Genomic DNA, 6515 nt, shown 5'->3' on the forward strand with positions numbered 1-6515 from the left:
AAGAAAAACAGGATTATTGCACTTGATCCACAATTCTAAGTATGTTAGAGCTAGACTGAGTAGTGATGCAGAAGTTAATATTGTTGATACATATGAAAAAAGACATGAAAAAATAGATTATGTTTTGTGAGGATGATCTCTTGCTGTGGTCACAGTATGGAAAATAATGTGACGTGCCATTTATTGATTTTGCTGTGTAACTCAGACAACTGCTTCCCCATTTACCCTGCAGGGCATACTCTCCATCAGCACGCTCTGCAGCAAACATCTCCTACTTCCTACTCTGTCTCTGCCTCTCTGTAATTTAATACTGAGAGTCTCTGTGGCAAATGCTGATGTCCCTGCTGATCAAATGGCAAATGGTTTGTATGAAGGAGTCACACATTTGAAACCTTAACTGTGAAATGCAGTGAATATCCCAAATCAGACTGATACTGTATCTCTCTGCCTTATATCTGATGCCCAGCAAACTAAATAACTAAATTTGTGTGTAGTCCTGCCCAGAGTGCACCCCAAACAACAAGGGGTCAAAAGCATAGTGACTCATATACAGTAGGTTTGAATAGTTCTAGTGATTCAGATCCCTTGTTTTCCACAGGGAACAGCGGGATTTACTAGCAAACAACTACCTTTAATGACTTGTACAGCCTTGCAAACTGTGTATCATAAATCAAAGACTGATCATTGAATTATTCAATATTTATAGTGCTGAAATATTTCAACATTTATAATGGATTAGAGTGAAACATTACCCTTGGCTGCTCTGTCTTCTGTGATAGCTGTTGTCGCACCCTGATTTAATCTCTCTGACTTTCAAATATCATTATTAATATTGATCCATCTTTTCATCCATTTAGTTAAATGAAGTAGTTAAGCACTAATATGAATGTAGCCTACATCCCTAAAGGCCCATTCATTCAGGTATACTGACATTTATGCTAGTCTCATCCATTGTAACAGTATATGTATATGTATGTATATAATGGAATATATAAATCTATTGATCTCTTCAGATGTTACAGGGACAGTGCCTTTTCTCAACTTAAATTATGGTAACAGACACATTTTGATAACATGCAGAAAGAAGCTGTGTCATGCCAATCATTTTACAGCTGGATGTTCAGTGCTGAATATCACAAAAGAAATGTGTTACTTTGAAAAAGACAGCTGTAGTGACAGTAGAACAATTTTTAAGTAATGTTTTGTGGTAGCTGTCAAATAACTTTTCTATAAGTTGATGACATGACTGAAATTAGATTTTATATTTCCAGTGTTCATGTAAAATGGCTGAGACAGTAAAATAAAAACTTATATACCTGGATAGCAGCCAAACTTTATTTACTTATTTACTTTATTTATTTTCTAGTCACCATCATATTATGCTGCACGTGACATTTCTATTTCATCACTACCAAACAGACAAAACACAAGCTCTAATGTAATCACTGAAAAGTTCACCAGTTCAACCTATCCTACAGATATGTTTCTAACAGTAGATCTATAAAACACCATGTCATATGGCTGCTGATAATATTTCCTGAATAATTTCAAACTCTTTTTGGCCAAAACACTAATGGAATAACATTCAGCTACAATCTGTTTTCATATAGGATAATCTGATTACTCGCTGGATGGGAAATATACATCATTTTTTGGTAATTACCTGTAAGATATTTGTTTCATCTGTTGATGCTACATGATCGACTTAGACTGAAGATGAAGAACAAAAGAATTTAAATTACATTTTATTCTTTTGCATAATTACAAAACAAAAAATTATCTATCGTATTTTTGGATAAATTAATAACTATCACAGGATATTACGACTAGTAAACAGTATTTGGGCTCTATAGGACATGATTTGAATCTCCTGTGTCTTGTTGATCATTTTGTGCACAGTGTGATAGCGTGGTAAGGCCTGCTTATTCACCTGTGACCCAGCGTAACGGGCAGGACATCATGCAGGGAGAGGGCTGCCCCATAAATGTAAAGTTCAAACCATGTGGCCTCAGAAGGCCCATGTGCTGTTTAGCAAGTAAAGAAGCAAAGGGTGTGCAGGCCCCTCCTGGAATAATGCTTGAAATTAGAAATTCATGTTAACTTTTCCAGGCAGTAACACAACCACGAGGTATTTTATTTAAAGGCTGGCAACAAAGACAGGTTTTGTATGTGAATACAGCGCAGCAGAAGGATTTAGTCATCCTAAATTAAGGACTATAAAGTGACTTTTCTTCCACTAGACACTGAGTGATGTCCATTCACACATTCACCATATATTTGAGGAAAAACTGTGTACATTTTAAAGAATACTCAGCCTTAGATATGGATCATTGTCACATTAAAATCAGCATTGGCTATTAAATTTGTGATTTAAAATCTTTATGGGTTAGAACAGCATGAGCAGTATGTGTGTGAACAGCTAGGACACTAATTGCAAAAACAAACTAGATAAGTCACTTGTTATCTTGGAAACTAGAACTGTTTAGAACTAGAACTGTACAGTGTGTGAATGCCAGAGTAGCAATGTGAAGTACAGCTGTCACAGTGGAATGTACAGTCAGTGAAGGGCTGAGACTCCTGCACCCTGACACTTACTGCCATGACAACATTCTCAAACTTTATATGGTCTTCATCTTGTGCACCTGCCGCACATGAGTATCGCTTTGAAAACTATCATTTTCAGTCAGGTGTCTTTCAGAGGGTAATGAATATCATGAATAACACTGCCACTGCTCAAATTTACTAGTATTCTACCTTAAAGGAAATCATAGCTCAGTCTAAAAATGACCTCTCTTTCACACTCTAACCTCTTAGGAAGTGAACTTCTATCTATTTCCTTTCTTCAAGCAAACTTAAGAAACAGTAAAGAAGACTAAGGCCTTACTTAACACAGGGGCAAAGAATCTTTAAAGCTGCTATGATCAATGTTTTTATAGTAACATTGGATCAAATAATTATGTGCAATGTGAAAGGTGTTGGTGACAGTGACGAATCCACAGATAATTATCACGTGACTGCGATTCCCCTTAGCTCATTGTTTTGACTTTCAGACCTGCAACTCTGTTTTGGCTCATTCTCAGACTCTGGTTAGTGTTGTGTCACAGATACAGCAGGCACTGATTTTAGCAAAAAGCTGTATAATACTTCTCCCCCACCAATCAGCAGACAGATAAAGTTGGCCAGGTTTAGTTGAACATAACGTAGCCTTTAGCCACTAAAGATCCAGATATGTCCCTCTGGAGTTAACTGAGATCAAACAAAGCTAAAAGAAGAGTTACGGTTGGTTATTTATTTGGTGGCCAAGAAACAACTCCAAATGAATGTTGCTCTTTGTCTGCTGATTTCTGTAAGTAGGCAAATGTTAGTCTGTCATATCAAGTGTATGAGGTGATAATATGCCATTGTTGTGTTCACACCTCAGGTAGATGTAAAACCTGCAGCATTCCTAACATCATTCCAAGCCATGGACTTTTGTGGAGAGTAATACTCCTTTCTCTATCCATGGTTCCTGTCCCTTGCTGTCTAATACAAACAAAACAATCAAATCATTTTCGTAGCCCTTCATATTCTGAACACACACAATCATTTCAATTACTCATTTATTAATCATTTTAATTACCCGAATGGGAAGAGTCACTCTCTACCCCTCTGTCTCAGGTGGCTGTGGAAGATTGTTTTGAACTGAGGTGTTTGGCTCTGCATCGGTATGTATCCACTGCACTGTCAAAGAGCCGGTCCAGGAGGCCATCGTCCCGCCAGCCTGCTGCATAGACACGCCATTGTTAATGAGCTCAAGTCCAGCTCACACGCTGCATACCAGATTCCATCCGCAACCTATCTCAGAATGCTGCACCTCCTGGTAGTCTTGGCAAACCCTTGATCTATGTCAACAGTGGGCTGCTATGTTATCACTGCAGAATCAATAGTCTTACAAAGGAGTGCATTACATTGTTTACTTTTAATGGTGTGAAAAGACCAGCACATAACACTGGCTATTTTGCTCCTTCAAGCAGAATTATTGGTTAATCAAATTAGGGAAATAAGTTGTGGTTTACACCATTTCCTATTGGATTCTATTTGAAAGTAACATAATGGAGAGAACATAATGGACAGAAATCTGGTTTATACCAGTTTAACATGCACTCAACATCTGTCTTCTCATTTCCTTGACATATTTTTCTAAATTGTTAAAAACTCTCTTAAGTTGTCAGTGAAAGTGCTATGACAGTAAATTCTACTTCCCAGAATCAATCTGGCAATTTAAGAGTCATCACACCTTTTTGATGACTTTCTGCTTGTGGACTTGGTATTTTGGTAAGTGTTGTTTTTGTCTCACAGCAGCCACAGGTGCTCACGGTGGCAGCTGGTATTTTTATATACTTCAGTAAGCAAATCACTGTTGCTGCTGTTTCTGTAGCATACAGAAAGGACATACGCTCTGTGACTGCTGTGTTTTAACAGCTGGCACCAGAGTGTAACAAAGTGTTAACACATTAATGTCTACATTTACATACAAGTAATTATAGGGAGGAAAGAGAGCAGGCTCAACTCGAGAGATGCACTGTGTCCACTGCAAAACATAGCGCAGTTTAGTTTAAAAAATCTTCTTTGGGGTGATAGGTGAGATGTATTTTTCCAACCTTGACTTCATAACTTCGGTGAGCTCAGCACTTAAAACTATGAGCTGAAAGAGTACTTACTAACTTCTTACTGTGCATGAATTCAACTGATCGTACAGTATAAACAGTTTAAACAGTTTTAATGGCCTGCACTACATTTAAAACAACTCTCCAGAAACCTTCTCTCTACTCTTCTAGGAAAAAGTTGTGGGATAGACTTGTTGTGTACTGTCTATATCATTACCAGTGACTCATAAGTTTATTTTTGACAATAAGGCAATGGAATAGCTACAACTGATATTTTTTTTATTGTAGTATCCATCCAATCCTCTGTGAAATTTAATCTTACACATATATTCATTGATCACAACAGTCGGCAGTGGTAAGAACTGCACAATTAGGCAATCACCCTCTGATTTCTCAGCACGCTGTGTCATCATTTTGTGACTCATGAGCAAGTGACACTGAGCCTGTGCCGGAGTGGACTTCAAATCATCAAACATTGGATTCAGCTCAGTTTGAACTACTATAGTAACAATAAGTTAAACCTCTCCTAATTGTTTTCAGAACAATAGATAACCAAGAGTGGGTGTACAGTGGCACTGTAGGTGTACAGGTTAAAATGCAGGTTGTATGCCACTCCATTGTATTTCTCAATTTCTTCAAATTACCACCTCCCTTCCTGTTAAGCTTCTGTTCCACTAATTTTCAATTCTCTCTGTGTATTTTGCCATATGGGTGTTTCAGCCCTCCTGAAAAGCTAGACTGTGATACTAGGCACTTCTCTGTGTACATACATACTCTCCAATAAATGGAAATTACTGGACAGTACTACTAGAGAATTTAGCATTTGTTAGCATTTAGCAGCCTTGGTTCCCATTCACCAATGAGGCAGTATCAAAACTTCAGATGCTTAATGTTAACAAAATAATTACCTTAACCAGGTTCAGCTGTCCATCACTGTAGACAGTATGCTGTGGACAGAAAACCAGAATCATGTTTAAGCTTTTACAGAGATGTCCTAGGGTGAAATGTATTGTCTTACAGAGGCTGGCTCTTAAAAGTCTGTGAATATTCTCATTCATCCAGGTCATAGTTATCTCATGGAAGTTTAATCGAAAGCAACTGGACTTAGTTGTAGTCTAGGAAGAAGTTTCACCTCTCACCCAAGAGGCTTCATCAGTTCGTGTTGGCATCTGACCAGGCTGGGACTGGTCCACTTGGACCAGTTGGACCAGTCCCAGTCCCAGCCTGGTCAGATGCCAACACGAACTGATGAAGCCTCTTGGGTGAGAGGTGAAACTTCTTCCTAGACTACAACTAAGTCCAGTTGCTTTCGATTAAAACTTCCATGAGGCTCTTAAAAGTGTTATCTGGTTTTTCAGTTTGTGAATGCTGCTCGTCTTCCTCAGTGCGGTTTGTGTGCCATGCTATCATCCATATTACACATGCAATACATGTTCAGTTCTTCTTTCAGCTACAATCTGGCGTCTTTGTAACGACGTAATGTGTCTGTAAAAACTAAAGCGCTAAATGCCAGACCACGTTTGTAGCCGAAAAGGAACGCTGACCTGCAGCCCAACAATGTGACCCCTTTGTGCCAGGGTTAAAAATAATATTATTATATGTTTAGCTTTGTCTTACAGTTGTTGAAGCTTCATTTTCCACCATATAGAGACTTTAGAGATTAGAGGGATGTGGACGACACACTGGTTGTCATGACACCGGTATCGTTAATAACGTCCGCGTCAACTGTTGGACATTTTGTGTGAACCCAACAGTATTTGTATGTTCATAAGTGTGCTCACCTCCCCCTGCCACCCCACATCAACCGCCCTCCTCCTCCTCCTCGTCGTCCTTTGCCTCTTACGCAAAAACCAGCGGAAGATTGTGATT

At 38.6% G+C, this 6515-nt stretch overlaps 1 long non-coding RNA gene across 1 annotated transcript; it reads right to left on the minus strand.

Annotated features, from left to right (window-relative positions):
* Positions 1–2258: 2258 nt before the first annotated feature.
* LOC108878856 (uncharacterized) lies at positions 2259–6452 on the minus strand. The gene is made up of 3 exons (XR_001960264.2): positions 6264–6452; positions 5555–5593; positions 2259–3763 (listed from the first exon to the last, which is right to left on the minus strand). It is a non-coding gene; the product is annotated as an uncharacterized LOC108878856 (long non-coding RNA).
* Positions 6453–6515: the final 63 nt, after the last annotated feature.

Source organism: Lates calcarifer, linkage group LG17 (assembly GCF_001640805.2).
Source record: "Lates calcarifer isolate ASB-BC8 linkage group LG17, TLL_Latcal_v3, whole genome shotgun sequence".
Lineage (NCBI taxonomy): Eukaryota > Metazoa > Chordata > Actinopteri > Centropomidae > Lates > Lates calcarifer.